This window comes from Natator depressus, chromosome 28 (assembly GCF_965152275.1).
Source record: "Natator depressus isolate rNatDep1 chromosome 28, rNatDep2.hap1, whole genome shotgun sequence".
Classification (NCBI taxonomy): domain Eukaryota; kingdom Metazoa; phylum Chordata; order Testudines; family Cheloniidae; genus Natator; species Natator depressus.
In genome coordinates, this window is record NC_134261.1 from 13,233,482 (window position 1) to 13,249,029 (window position 15,548).

General features: G+C 51.2%; 3 non-coding genes across 3 annotated transcripts; 2 read left to right on the forward strand and 1 right to left on the reverse strand.

Annotated features, from left to right (window-relative positions):
• Positions 1-410: 410 nt before the first annotated feature.
• On the forward strand, positions 411-482 carry TRNAG-UCC (transfer RNA glycine (anticodon UCC)). Its single transcript has one exon. It is a non-coding gene; the product is annotated as a tRNA-Gly (tRNA).
• Positions 483-3,743: 3,261 nt separating this feature from the next.
• TRNAS-AGA (transfer RNA serine (anticodon AGA)) lies at positions 3,744-3,825 on the forward strand. Its single transcript has one exon. It is a non-coding gene; the product is annotated as a tRNA-Ser (tRNA).
• A 4,644-nt stretch (positions 3,826-8,469) lies between these two features.
• Positions 8,470-8,541, reverse strand: TRNAC-GCA (transfer RNA cysteine (anticodon GCA)). Its single transcript has one exon. It is a non-coding gene; the product is annotated as a tRNA-Cys (tRNA).
• Positions 8,542-15,548: the final 7,007 nt, after the last annotated feature.

The following is a 15,548-nucleotide window of genomic DNA, read 5'->3' on the forward strand; positions in this document are numbered from 1 at the left end:
GGTTGCCCTCACCAGTACAGGACAGATGAAGGAGCACCCAGGCCACACCGTGCCTGGCTCCTCTGGGGTGCTCAGGACAGGTGCCTTCTGCCCCTCCCCGTTTGCCATCAGGGTATTTAGGCTGCAGCAATCTTATGGCTTCCATGTGCCCGGGTGCGTTTGGGGGAGGGAAAGGACTTCTTGGCCCTCTTCTCACCTCAGCCACCACTAATGCCTCTGTGTGATGGCAGCCACATTTTGACCCTGTAATAAACAGATTGGAACTGCTTCTGCCAGGAAAAATGTCAGGTGAGCCTAGATGGCCCTCAGGCGGGGAAATAGGAAATCCAAAATACTTTGCTCTCATTTCTACCTACCAGAGACTAAAATACACCTGCCTGGAGACAAACCCATCTGGCTCATCTTTAGAGGCATTGGTGGTATAGCAGTGAGCACAGCTGCCTTCCAAGCAGTTGACCCGGGTTCGATTCCCGGCCAATGCAGGGATATGATGTTTTACTTCCCTGGTGGTCTAGTGGTTAGGATTTGGTGCTCTCAGTGCTGCAGCCTGTGTTCAGTTCCCAGTCAGGGGAAGATGTTTCTCTTCAACGCATATGGAACCAATCAAACTTTTCTAGAGCCTCAGAGCAGAAATTAGGCATGTTCCCACCATGGACTGTTTATACAAATAGAGCTGTGCGAATCATTTGTTGTTTCGCAGCGGGAGGGATAGCTCAGTGGTTTGAGCATTGGCCTGCTCAACCCAGGGTTGTGAGTTCCATCCTTGAGGGGGCCATTTGGGGCAAAAATTGGGGCTTGGTCCTGCTTTGAGCAGGGGGTTGGACTAGATGACCTCCTGAGGTCCCTTCCAGCCCTGATAGTCTATGATTCTATATTCTGTGATACCCTACAGATGTCAAAATCTCTTTATGAACAAGCCCTTCCATCTCCAATGAGATATTACCCCAGGAGCTGGCTGGCATCTACCCTCCCTTTGATCAGAAACCTCTCTCGGTCAAGGCCAGAGGACAAGTGCCTTGCTGTCCGCGCCTGCCTGCCGAGTTGATGAACTGTAATGGTCAGAGATCGCTCCAGCATCCAAGTATATTGAAGGCGAACCCTAAGGAAATGAAGAGTTTAAATGATCCCCTGTCCCACGACAATGAATCCGACGCACAGGTCACTTGGGTGGACTTATCGGCGTCAGGATGCCCCATGGTGAGCACAGTAAAGGAAGCTGCAAAATACGTCATGTTTCAATGACCTCACTGGTCGTTTAAAGGTTGTGATTGATACAGATGTACCCCAGGCAGTAGCAAATTAAGACAGAGCTGGTTTTCACACCACAGCTTGGAGATTACGGATTGCAACCCCTGGGCTCTGCAGAGATAAGACAAGATCCAGGATGGGTCCCTTAACGGAAGAAGGAAGAGGATTTTTGAGAGGGACGGAGGCCTCATCGGATGGGTAATTTTCTGTCACTTGCTAGTGATTGCTCAGTACATGAATGCAGCCTTCACACACACACCCTGCCGAGGAAATATTGTTACAGTGCAAAACACCGGCGCTTTGCACGGAAAAGAGGGGAAGGAAATGGCCACACGACGGCACCAGAACCTAAGAAATGAAAGGCAACAGGCCGCTTCGGCGCACAGGGACTCTGAACAGCGAACGAACCTGGCTCCTGTATCACGAAAAGCCAAAAAGCCGTTTCTTTCTACGGCCGGGAACGTTACGAGAAAAGAGTCCCGATAATTACTTCTGAATTCTTTTATATTATAAATAAAATTGTAACAAAATTAGTCTGCACGTGAGCTGCCTGTCATTAAAAGCTTGTTCCCCAATTCAGTTCCAAGTGCTCTGCAAGAAACACCCCCAGGTCCCTGATATCTCAGGGGTGGGGGGGAATTGGTTGTTTGCAGCTGAGGAGGGAGCCAGGCCAGGCCTCTGGTGCTTTGCTCCTCGCATCTGCCCATCACAGGCTGTCTGCTGGCCTCACCTCCTGCCCCCGCCACGCTCTCGAGTCAAACACGCAGGGCCCCCAGGGGAACAGAGGCTGGGGCAGGGCAGCAGGCTGGGTTGGGCTGGGAAGATGCTGGGAGTTCTCGGTCCCTGAGAACTGGCCTGGCTCCCTTCTCAACAGCAAACAAGTCGATTCCACGTCCCCTCCCCGGATAAATCAGCCTGGAGCCAAGGGCAGCACGGGACGACTCCCTTTAGTTCCCACCGAGGCGTGAGGGAACCCAGGGCATCTCTAGAAGAACTTTTGGCGCGGACCTGGGGAAACCAGCCTTTAAGAACAGCAGCTCAAGTTTAAGCTAAGTGTTTTTTAACGTTTTTTGCAAACAAAATAACCCTTGAATCTTAGTGTCACCATCCATAAAATTGCTTCAGCCTTGTAGTTTCCCAAGTGCCAAACTCAACATCTCTTCAAACCCAAGGGCGTGGAGATCAGCCAGTGTTCAGAGTCATCCCACATAAAAGAACCAGGTTGTGGTTCATACTGGCCCCATCATGTGGCCATCGCCTTTCCCTCCTCTCTGTTAAAAGTTTTGGTATTTTGCACTGCAATTTTCTTCCCTCAGGAGAGACCTGGGAACCAGGGCTGCCAGCCAGACAAACACCTTTAAGAGGAGGCCTCCCTCTCCCTGTCAAAAAATGATCTCCCTCCTTCAGTTCAGAGACAGCCTGAATTGTTCCTTATCCCGGCAGAGCCAGAGGATTGAAAGCAGCAACCTCAAACCCGTGTAGCTTGCAGGAATGAGAACAAACAGTCCCTGGTATCTGAAGAGATGTTTAGTTTCACCCTTGGTCAACTACAAGGCTAAAGGGAAGGGCGGAGGTGACAGATCTAAGGAATGAAACGCGACACAATCATAATTGTTATGCCCATCGTGACTGCAAAATCCTTTTCCGATTATCACCAGCGTATTATTTTCTCTGGCGTCTAGACCTTGATGAGACCTTGGCCAAGAAATTTGGATCTGCATAAAAAGAATCGACTACCCCAGGTTAATGCCATGGAGTTGACACCCACCGGGGTGCCCCTACACAGGTACCAACAACAATGGCGGCCTTTTAGCCGTAACTTTTACTCAGGCCAATAAATTGATGCAGACCCCCGTTAAATAATTTCTCAGCCCCAGTCCTTCACCCACACTCTTTAGGGCATTTGGTCACCATGTGGATGTTTCATTTGCTGTTTCAATTTCACACAGAGACACAATATCCTTTGCACGGATCCATGAACAGCAAAACCTCCCTGGTCATTCAATACCATCGAACCCTTCTCTCCTGCAAGGGCAATGGTCAGACAGAGGGGACGGGGCCACCTGCGTCCCTGACAGTGAGACACTGGCTCGGCTCTTTCCTTATGCGGCTGTGGTTAGTCCGCGAAACACCACGGATGGAACGCAAGGCTGAGTTCACTCACCAGCCCCCTGAAAAGTTTCCGTGCCCCAGAGAAATCCTGACCCCGGCTGTTGGAATGATATGCTGGAGATCTGCATAGGAAAGGGACCGTCTGAACGGTCGACGACGTGGGGAATGAATAACCATCCACAGCCAGGTCATTAGCACAAACACACGCTCACCACGCTGCAGCCGGAAGGGAAACGGGGCAGGAATTCTCGCTGTTCAAGCACAGACACGCTTACACGAATGCCCAGCCACGCGGGTGCTGGGGAAGCCGGTCCGAGCAAACATTTTGAAGGGCCAATTCAGGGAGAACAGAATCATCGTGTCGCGAAACAAACCGTCGTCAGGTAGTGGTGGCCGAGTGGTTAAGGCGATGGACTAGAAATCCGTTGGGGTCTCCCCGCGCAGGTTCGAATCCTGCCGACTACGGACGCACTAGGGCGTCATTAGCATCCCAGCAGTCGCAGCGTGAACGGGAGCTGAGGCTGCTACGGAGTGGACAGGAGGGGTTTCCCCTTTGCTGTAATAGCTACATGGACACCCGAGTTCTTCCAGTGGCCTAGGACTATCTAACCAGACCCGGACGTTGACCAGCTACAGAAGGTGAAGAGTAATCCTGGCTCCCCGCACCAGGAGGGATTTGGGAGCCTTGTTCCTGACACTTAGCCTTTTTCAGTAGACCAGACCCTCCCGTGCCTAGCAGTCAGTGAACGGGGGAAAGGTTACAGGGTGCAGAGACCTTAGAAACAGTAAAACGACAGCAGGGACATCAGTCAGGGTGGCCTAGTAGTTAAAGCAAAGGTCTGATAATCCGAGGGCATTCGCGTTGCTCCTCTTATTCTTCTCCCATCTCCAGTGGTGCAAGTAGAAATCATTTCTTGCCCGTACTGCACTCATGGGAGGGACACAAGGGGGAGGAAACGTGACCTCCCCACCCTGCCCCCAGCCTGGGTCCCCCCCACGCTCTCCCCATCCCCTCCGACAGCCCCCTTACCTGTCTAAAATTTTACAACTGCATTGTTAAATCCCCTTTCCCGCTTCTCCACCTCCTCCCCCGCTCAGCCCCCTGCCCGCCGCGTCCCTCCCCTCCTCGGCCCCCTCCCCTGCTCAGCCCCCCCGCCCACCCTGTCCGTCCTCTCATCCACCCCCACTCCCTTGCAAGGCCCCCCACCGCTCGCTGTGTCCCTGGGGGCTGCAGGGGCTGTGCGGGGGAGGAGAGGAGGGACATGGTGAGCGGCAGCTGGTGGGGGGGGGCCTCGTGCGGGAGCGGGGAAGGAGACGAGGGATGCATTGAGTGATGTTTGGGGGGGGGGGACGAGTCCCGAGCAGGAACAGGGGCGGAGCCTGGGGTGGAGTGGGGGCGGAGCCTGGTTGGAGCAGGTGTGGAGAATGGGCGGGGCCCTGGGCGGAGGCGGTGGGGAGGAGGCAGGAGAGGGAGCGAGCCTCCCGCAGGCGAAGCGTAACCCGCTCCCCATGAGTGGAAGCCTGAACGTCTGTTCCAGCCGCTGGAGGCAGCCATCTGGGTATGCTACGGAGATATTTCGGCACCTAGGGACTGAGCCGAACGTCGCCCAGAAGAGAACTGACCTGTTACAGGGCCAGGCCTGGTGCGTATGCTCTGCCCCCAGGCATGCTGGACGTGAGACGTTCATCACCAGCCAGCAACGGGGAAATTCATGGGAAAACCGATGAGCTGCTGAGTTGGCCTGCAGACGCGGTGCAGCCTCATTCCCTACAGCCTGTGTCCATGCCCAGACCCGACTTACTGCCAGCCATGGGGGCTCCTAACACAGACACAAACCCCCCTCCCCTGACATTAGGACTCCGCTATTCCAGCCCGCTATGGCCCCAATGCACCCTCCTGTTTTGTTCGGACTCATAATGGTTTTTTTCCACTCTGTTTACAGCTGGTCCGGGACAGGGTGGGGGGTGGCTGATTTATAAGGTGCGCTGTATTACGGAGGAGGGATACGTGAGGTGGTTAATTGTGGAGTCCCAGCTCATACTTCTAACAGTCAGCAAATAACTAGCAAAAATGTCATGGGAACGACTTCAACTCTTGTCACCGTGGCCGCCTGGACTCCCGCATGGCATCAGAGGCTAAGGAGGGACGCGACTGGAAGGGTCTGGGTTTCACCCTGAATGGAAGCACACACAAAAAAACCTCGGCTAGTACCAGCAGAGCCATAAGCCAGAAATGCCTCCTATCGAGATACTGATCACAACAAACCCCGAACCGCCCCCTACCTGGCCACGCCGGCCGGCCGGCCCGCCCGCCCCAGCCACTCCGGACCTGCCCGCACACAGTAGAGTTCCCTTGGTATTCTACTGTTGAGAAGAGCCCACTTCCACTTTAATTGAATTGTCTCGTTAGCACTGACCCCCGACTTGGTAAGGCAACTCCCTTCTTTTCATGTGCGGTGTATTTATACCTGCCTGCTGTACTTTCCACTCCATGCATCTGATGAAGTGGGTTCTAGCCCACGAAAGCTTATGCCCAGATAAATTTGTTAGTCTCTAAGGTGCCACAAGGACTTGTTGGGAGGTGGATGTTCAGGCCTCTCTGTAAGGGCCTATGCTCTAAGAGTTTGGGTGTGTTCTTGTCACTTAGCTAGTTATAGAGGTGTAGAGGAGAGAATCAAAATCACTGTCTGACTGTATAGGGCCTTTGGCTGGGCAGCGGAGGCAGCCGTGGGCTGGGGGGTGGTCGGTCACCTCCTCACGTTCCAGGCTGGTCGCATTGAAAGAAGGTGCTATTGGGCTGTTAGGAATACAATCCTGTCCTGATAATGCCTATCACCTCCAGAGAAAGGGAAGTGCCTAGAAGATGTAAAAGGAAACTTAGTTTGATAGCATCCTGTCTGGCAAGAACTCACCTATCCATAGCTGGGATGTGAAATCCTCACTTCTGTGTTGTTTTGTCATTATAGTTCCCACTTTGCTATTGTTTGTCTGTATAATCTCTGTCTGGCTCTGCGATTGTTTCTGTCTGCTGTATAATTAATTTTGCTGGGTGTAAACTAATTAAGGTGGTGGGATATAATTGGTTAAATAATCATGTTGCAATATGTGAGGCTTGGTTAGTTAAATTTCAGGAAAATGATTGATTAAGGTGTAGCTAAGCAGAACTCAAGTTTTACTATGTAGTCTGCAGTCAATCAGGAAGTAATGGGTGGGGATGGGAACAGGGAATGGGAGTAAGGAAATTGGAATCATGTTTGGCTAAGGGCAGGAATGGGACCAGGGACACAGGTAAGGCTCTGTGGTGTCAGAGCTGGGAAGGGGGACACTAAGGAAGGAAACTGGAATCATGCTTGCTGGAAGTTCACCCCAATAAACATCAAATTGTTTGCACCTTTGGACTTCGGGGATTGTTGCTCTCTGGTCATGCGAGAAGGACCGGGGAAGTGAGTGGGTGAAGGAATAAGCCCCCTAACTCCTCGTTGTTTTTGCCGATACAGACTAACACGGCTGCCCCGTCTGAAACCAGAGCTGGAATTGTATTTTCCATGGGGCAAGATAAATGGCAGAAGCCATAAAACCATTTGTTTAAAATCTAGCACTCCAGGTGAAGCTTGAACTCACCCCCGCTCCCCCCAGCACTGCTCTATAAGTCCTGTGTGCTGACCAATTGCATAACTGGCACCCACATTTAGGTGGTGTTGCCTTGTGGTGGTGGAAGGGGGTTGACTGAGTCACAAAAAACCCATGTTCAAGTCCCCAGGAAGACAGCAACTGTGGGAAGGCAGGTGGTTTGAGCCCACCCAGTGCTGGAACTTTTCAAGGGTGAGATTAAGGTGTCTTTTAAGAAGCGGAAGGAGGAAGTGTCTCTTCCATTCCTGTCTAGCCCCGCCTGTCTCCTGTGGTCCTTCAGCCTCTCTCCTTCCCGGCTGGGGAGATGCAGAGACAAGCCCCCATCTGGGGGAGTCACCGAGAGGCTGCATCCAGTGGAGTGTGTGTGAGAGAGGGAGAGGGGGTATGACTCTGTGTGTGGAGGGTCTGTTAGGGAATGGGTGATGGAAAATGAAGGGGAAGTGAAAGTGAGACCCCGTGCCTGAGTATGAGTGGGAATGCCGTTCATCTTCCCCCCTGTGGTCTCATCTTTCAGCCTTTTCTAACCTATCACCCTCACAGAGGTATCGCACATGCCTCAAATAGCGAGTGTCCCTCTTCGGCAGAAGAAGCAGATCACAAACTCACGTAGGAGTTATGGGCAGCTACCTCGTCAGTGTTTCACTCATCTGGAAGGTGCTTCACAAAACACAGCACCTCCCCTCTGGGAGAGAAACACCCCGTTGCCACCAACTTGCTTTACTCTCCGGGGGGTGGCTTGTCCTGGGGACCTGGCTCTCTCTGGGAGGCCCATGGTGAGTCTTAAAAGAGCCGATGGGAAGCAGGAGTTATCCCCATGGGAATCTCTTCCCTTCTTTCTCAGGGACACCTTCTTAGCCCTGGCTTTGGGGTTGGCTTAAGCCTGGCTCTCTCCTGACTTGGTTTTAGGTGGGATGTTGACCACCTTCTGGGTTTGGCAGCTTAGACCTTTTCTCTGCCGTTCTGGTCCTTGCTGCAGCCACCACTTTCTTAGGGCTATTCCTGGCCTGGGGCATGGTGGCCTTTCTGGGGATCCTGGCAGCTCTGACCAGCTTCTTGGTGGCTATTTCCCTGCTCAGAGCCACTGGCTTCTTCTCATGCCTTGTCCTGGGGGCCCAGGTGCTGCTGAATGAATGTGAAGGAGCCAGGGTGCTGGTGACTTCAGCCTGCACCAAGGTGCACCAATCAGACTCCTAGCCGCAACCGGATGTGGGTCTTATTTTTCTGCACAGCATAGCCCCTGGAGAACAAGGACCTGCCAGCGTGCATCATGTTATACCTTTGTTCAACTGGTGAAAACACAAACTAGAGCCACAGGGGACTGGAATTGATTTCAGCGGCTGGACAGGTTTGCTAAGTTTTGATACATTTGCATAGGAAAATGTTAAGTGTTTAAATTCATTTCAAGCACCCCCCTTCAGTGGAATTCCTGAAGATACTGGAGATGGCCATGAAAATATATTTCCATTAAAACAACTACCCAGGGAGCACCTGGATTTGAACCAGGGACCTCTTGATCTGCAGTCAAATGCTCTACCACTGAGCTATACTCCCTGTGATTGAGTACTGTTGGAGCAAGTTTCTTGAGGATTATGAAGGACACACCCTAGTTCAAAGAGCTCCTGTTACGTTCCCAGCCATGGGTGGTTTTGAAAATGGGGTTTCATTAAATTTTATAGATGCACGTAAAAACCACACCTCGCACAATCCCCACACCTGCTCGGTCTCACCAGAGCAAAGCACCTTTTGAGGGACCACACCCAGCTCCCCAGCTCTGCGTCCTTTCACCTCTTCACCATTACTCCAATCCCTTAAAGCCACAGGGCACATGTAACTTGAACCCATTCATCACTATGTCATTAATGACTTAATTTTCCAAAGAATTCCAGTCGGACCAGAAGCGGAGAGCTCCCGGGAGTGGCGGCCACACCCCTGTGCCCAGAGAGGGGCTCTGGCAGTGGGTAGCAGGTCGCTTTTTCCATTTCACACACTTGTGGTTCAGTGGGAGGATTCTTGTCTCCCATCCCGCAGGTCTGGGCTTAATTCATGGCCAGGGCAGACCTGAGTTTTATGCTAATGTAAGGGGACTGTTGCCCCCTTACTGACACTCAGCGGGGGTGTTTTGGTTGCTAGCTCCCAGTACTCAAAGGGGAAGGGTCGGTGGGGAATCAGGACCCTGAGACTGACAGCCCCCAGGAACAAAGGGGAGAGGCCAATGCTCCAGGTCAGCCTGAATGACGGGGGGGCAGGCTAATGAGGGAGTCAGGAGGCCAGGGAGGTCCCGTCCTCCCCGTGAGCTGGATTTGCCTGGGTCAGACAGAGTGGGGCCGAGCTAAGGAGAAAGCAGGGGCCCGAGCTGAGCTGGGGAGCAGAGCTGGGCCAGATCCAGAGGGACTAGAAAAGCAGCCCAGAGAGAGCAGCCCCTGTCCGGGGAGCAGAGCTGCAGCCCCAAAGCCAGAGGCACGGCCCAGAGAGAGCAGACTTGCCCTGGGAGCGGAGCCAGAGAAGCAGCCCAGGGAGCTGGAGGCTGGAGCAGTCCTGGGCCGGGTGTCGTGAGCAGCTGGGCAGAGCCGGGGGGACCCTGGGCAGTGGGCCCAGCACCGGGGGACTCCTCAGCCAGGAGGCTCTGCAGGCCAGACTCGAAGGGGGATTGGTAACCCTGACAGGGCGGGGGCAAAGCTGGGAAGAAGGGAATGCTAATTAATTTTGTTAAACAATCTATTCCACCTCGCATTTAGCTGTAACACTCGGAATACATTTCCCAGACCCGATGAAGAGCTCTGTGTGAGGGAAAGTCTACACTACCAAATTAAATTGACTTAAATTACGTCGACTTCGGCCTTATCTACACTGTGCAGCTTTGGTCGACGAAACCGTGGAGGGGTACGCGCTGCAATGCTCCCTCTCACTGATTTCACTCTCCTGCTTTGCCGAGAAAATAAAACCACCTCAGCAAGAGGCAGGGAGCTTTTTGCAGCATCGGCTGCTGTCTGAACAAGTGGTCAGGCTGGTGAGTGCTATACTTAGAGACAGTAGAATCATAGAAGATCAGGCTTGGAAGGGACCTCAGGAGGTATCTAGTCCAACCCCCTGCTCACAGCAGGACCAATCCCCAATTAAATCATCCCAGCCAGGGCTTTGTCAAGCCTGACCTTAAAAACTTCTAAGGAAGGAGATTCCACCACCTCCCTAGGGAACCCATTCCAGTGCTTCACCACCCTCCTAGTGAAAAAGTTTTTCCTAATATCCAACCTAGACCTCCCCCACTGCAACTTGAGACCATTACTCCTCGTTCTGTTGTAACCCTTCTGCCTGTCAGAGTCGGCAGCAACAAGGGCCGGGTTCAGTATCTCGGGGATCCATTCCAATAACACAATGGAAAACCGGCTCGAGCCCCCACCCAGTGACCTGGGACAAATATATACCACCCCCGCTGGGCGCCTCCAAGAGGCAATACTTCCCCTCTCGCAAGCACAGAGTCTGAGTGTGGCAAAAAGCCTTTTAATAACAGAGAGAAACAATGTGGCATTACGTTGGGGAAACACCCCCAACAGGATTCGTAACACAACCCATGAGCAAAAACCCACCCCAAGCAAATTGGGGCATGTCCTTTCCCTTTGGTTCTTGAGTCCAGCAACCCGAAATCACCCAAAGTCCCAAAAGTCCAATGACCCAAAAGTCTCTGTCCCTGGTCAGGGCAGCCCCAGAGTTCGAAAGTTCATCTGCAGAGTTTTACCTCCCACCCTGGGTGGAGATCGGGGGGAGAGGGGAGAGAGAAGTAAGGGGCACCTTACATGATCCGAAGCTGACTGCCCCGCAGCTCCATAGGGCTCTGCTCCACTCCACCAGTCCACATCCCACAAGCAGCTCCCGCCGTCCCACGAACTGCTCCGCCAGCCTGTCCACAAGGCACTCCAGCCGTCCCGCAAACTGCTCCACGATATATCTTCAGGCTCCCCCGCTACTTAACACAACGCTCAGTGATTTCAGCTCTTAGTCAGCTCAGCTCTTTGGTGAATTCACCTTGTAGTAGGGGAGCCTCAGTCCTGGTGCACCATTAGCCCAAAGGGAGCTCAGCAGCCTGTAACTAGACTCCTAACAGAATCAAAATTAGCTCTGATATTCCACAGTGGAGAGAGGAGAAAGTGCAATTAGCATGTAAGGCCCTCACCAAGGGGCCCATCCCACCAAGTCTTAATACTTGCCCCCAGTCTCTCTCCATTCACAGAGTTTTGGAACCCATGACCCTTGCCTAGCGAGTGCTACTTAGTTGATGGTGAGTCCCTCCATCATAACAAAAGGCCCAGTACAGTTCCAAGCACAGTTCCCGTAATCAGGGTAATAACAATTTATTCTTCCTTCCCCAATAACAGAGACACTGGGGAATCCCACAGCAGCCAAAGTGACCATTTGGGCATTCTAGGCGGGGTGGGTGTGCCTATGCAAATGAGATTGGCCCCTGAAGTTCTTTTCCACAACTTGCCACACCTCACCACCAGGTGTCAGGGTGGAGCTCATCCTGACTCTGCTTACACTGTCATCTGCTACCACTGAGAACAGTCTAGATCCATTCTCTTTGGAACCCCCTTTCAGGGAGTTGAAAGCAGCTATCAAATCCCCCCTCATTCTTCTCTTCTGCAGACTAAACGTCCCCAGTTCCCTCAGCCTCTCCTCATAAGTCATGTGTTCCAGTCCCCTCATCATTTTTGTTGCCCTCCGCTGGACGCTTTCCAATTTTTCCACATCCTTCTTGTCGTGTGGGGCCCAAAACTGGACACAGTACTCCAGATGAGGCCTCACCAATGTCGAATAGAGGGGAACGATCACGTCCCTCGATCTGCTGGCAATGCCCCTATTTATACATCCCAAAATGCCATTGGCCTTCTTGGCAACAAGGGCACACTGCTGACTCATATCCAGCTTCTCGTCCACTGTCACCCCTAGGTCCTTTTCTGCAGAACTGCTGTCGAGCCATTCGGTCCCTAGTCTGTAGCGGTGCATGGGATTCTTCCGTCCTAAGTGCAGGACTCACTCTTGCCTAACACACACACACACACTCCACTGTGGACACACGCTCACCCAAAATACACTCTGTCTGTCTGTCACACACACTCCTCGCCCCCAACAACTTCTGTGGGCTTCTTGTATTAGGGTTCAGCAATGTCAGTTTGGTCATGTCACCGTGTGCTACTTTAAAAAGTTATTTAAAATGCGTTACTTTTCAGACACACACACAGAGCAATCATTACAAGGTTCATAGCACGGTGCAAGCAAACAATGCCAGGCTCCGCACATTACAGCAGCCCACGTTCCTGTGGCTCGGTGTCAATGGGCTCCTCCAAAGCGTCCCCCAGCTGAATATCCCCCTGTTGGGCTCCTCGTATTGCCTTGTGTTCATAACGCACAGCACAATACTGGACAGCGGAGCGGGATCCAGGCTTTCTGACAGAGATGGATGGGTTGCAGGTTACCGGGGCAGTTGAAAAGCATCTGGCAGTCTCGTAGGATGCCCATGGAAGGATGGGATTGAGAAACCATCATCGTGTGACACTCTACCTGCCCCGTGAGGCATGGCAAACCCTTCCCAAAGCGCCCTGCGGCCAGTTTCACGATGGGATAGAGACCCACGGCACACTGCTCTCTGGGTCAGTGCAAGAGCTGCTCGTGTGGATGCCGACACCAGGAGCATGGTGTGGGCACGCAACAGTGGTTTAATTACAGCAGTGGCTGAATATCGACGCATCTGAAAAAGAACAGGAGAACTTGTGGCCCCTTAGAGACTAACCCATTTATCTGAGCATAAGCTTTTGTGAGCCACAGCTCACTTCCACTGTATGCATCCGATGAAGTGAGCTGTAGCTCACGAAAGCTTATGCTCAAATAAATTGGTTAGTCTCTAAGGGGCCACAAGTCCTCCTTTTTACGGACACAGACTAACACGGCTGCTACTCCGAGACGTAGCTTAAGTCGACTTACCTTTGTAGTGTGGACATAAGCCTTACATCCATCGCCGTAATTAAACCGCTTTTGCATGTCCACACTATGTCCCTTGTGTTGACTGTGCGTGTCCTCAGCAGGCAAGCTTGCCTTGATTTAGCTGTCAGCATGGGGCGTTGTGGGATGGCTTCTGAAAGGCAGCAACAGTCAATGTAAGCAACTCAGTGTCTACACTGACACTGTCAACCTAACTACACTGACTTACACGCTAGGCCTCTTGCAGAGTTGTTATGCCAATGGGACGGCTCTCTCCCCTATCAGCGTAGACCAGTGGTTCTCAACCAGGGGTGCATGTACCCCTGGGGGTACACAGAGGTCTTCTAGGGGTACATCAACTCATTGAGATATTTGCCTAGTTTTACAACAGGCGACATAAAAAGCACGAGTGACGTCAGTCCAAACTCAAACGTCATACAATGACTTGCGTATGCTGCTCTATATACTAAACACTGAACGGAAGTACAATATTTATTATGTATCGGGGGGTAGCTGTGTTAGTCTGTATCCACAAAAATAACGAGGAGTCTGGTGGCACATAAGAACATAAGAGCGGCCATACTGGGTCAGACCAAAGGTCCATCCAGCCCAGTATCCTGTCTGCCGACAGTGGCCAATGCCAGGTGCCCCAGAGGGAGTGAACCTAACAGGTAATGATCAGTGATCTCTCTCCTCCGGCCATCCATCCATCTTCACCCTCTGACAAACAGAAGCTAGGGAGACCATTCCTTACCCATCCTGGCTAATAGCCATCAATGGACTTAACCTCCATGGATTTATCCAGTTCTCTTTTAAACCCTGTTATAGTCCTAGCCCTCACAACCTCCTCAGGCAAGGAGTTCCACAGGTTGACTTTGCGCTGTGTGAAGAACTTCCTTTTATTTGTTTTAAACCTGCTGCCTATTAATTTCAGTTGGTGGCCCCTAGTTCTTATATTATGGGAACAAGTAAATCACTTTTCCTTATTCCCTTTCTCCACATCACTCATGACTTTATAGACCTCCATCATATCCCCCCTTAGTCTCCTCTTTTCCAAGCTGAAAAGTCCTAGCCTCTTTAATCTCTCCTCATATGGGGCCCGTTCCAAACCCCTAAATATTTTAGTTGCCCCTCTCTGAACCTTTTCTAATGCCACTATATCTTTTTTGCGATGAGGGGACCCCATCTGTACGCAGTATTCAGGATGTGGGCGTACCATGGATTTATAGACGGGCAATAAGATATTCTCCGTCTTACTCTCTATCCCTTTTCAAATGACTCCTAACATCCCGTTTGCTTTTTTTGACTGCCGCTGCACGCTGCATGGACGTCTGTCACGCGGGGCTGCATCTTGCCAGAGCCCACGGCCTCCCACAGCCCTCTGGCCACTCCTGGCTCACGGGGCACCGTTTCCGATTTTGGAGCGTGGGGGGCGACTTTAACTGTGATTCCAGGGGCTACTTAGGCACCTGAAAACTCTAGGGTTTTGTTGCAGATAACTACTTAGGAATTAGCTGACAGAAGCACTGTATCTAATTGTTATATAAAGAAAGAACAATCTATACAAACTCCAGTTAAAGCCACATTTTAAATTTCTATGTCAATTTAGAGCAATCAGGAGCTAATACAGCAAGATATTCCCAATCCCAAACCTTGAAGTATCAGTCCTGGAGCTTTACCGTAGATCTCAGAAACACACGTTTGATACTTTGTACACTGTCTTTCGTAGAGATAAATAAAAATAAATAAAATCTGCTTACTTTCTCTAACAGGCACATTATCTCCTCTGTTATAGTCAATTGTTTTTCACTCCACTAAAAATGCATTTACTTAATTTTAACATATGTGGTTAAGGTGTTTTTTTCTCTCTTGTATTAAGAACAGGAATTTATTTGTCTAATTATTCCGGCGTTTATGTTTATCGAACACAACCATGTACGTGACTCACTGACGTTAGACTCCATCGTTGCTGTTAATATATTTGGAGCTGCCTTTGTTTTCACAGGAATTTTAAGTTACTTTACAGCTGTAACTAAAAATACAATTTGAAAATAAGCGACCTTCATCTGCAGAGTGTCTACAGTTATGGGCTGAGCTAATGTTTTTTAAACCAGCACTGTTAAGGGGATACAAGCTAAATTTACACTCTAGGAGGATACTGTTATTTGATTGTACCGTTTTAAATAATGAATGACAAAGCACAACACGGTAATCACAGTAATCACGATAATTACTCCAGCCAGGACAGGTTGGGCATTTTAGCTCTCACCCCTCAAAGAATTAAATTTAAGCATAAGAGAGAAATAAAATGATGAAACGCACAGACCGGTCGAAAATCGAAAATAACAGCCCTGCAATCCTTCGCGAACGTTAAAAGAATCAAAATGACAAGAAGAGAACGTTTGTGCCTTGAGCATTTCGAGAGGAACTGCCCAGAATAACAACAACAACACAAGTGCGTGTGGTGGGGGAGTGAGAGAGAGAGAGAGATGGAGTGTGTGTGTGTGTGTGTGTGTGTGTGTGTGTGTGTGTGTGTAAGAGAGAGCGAGTGCAGCTTGGCCAGGGGCAGCTCCAAGTCGGGGGAGGAG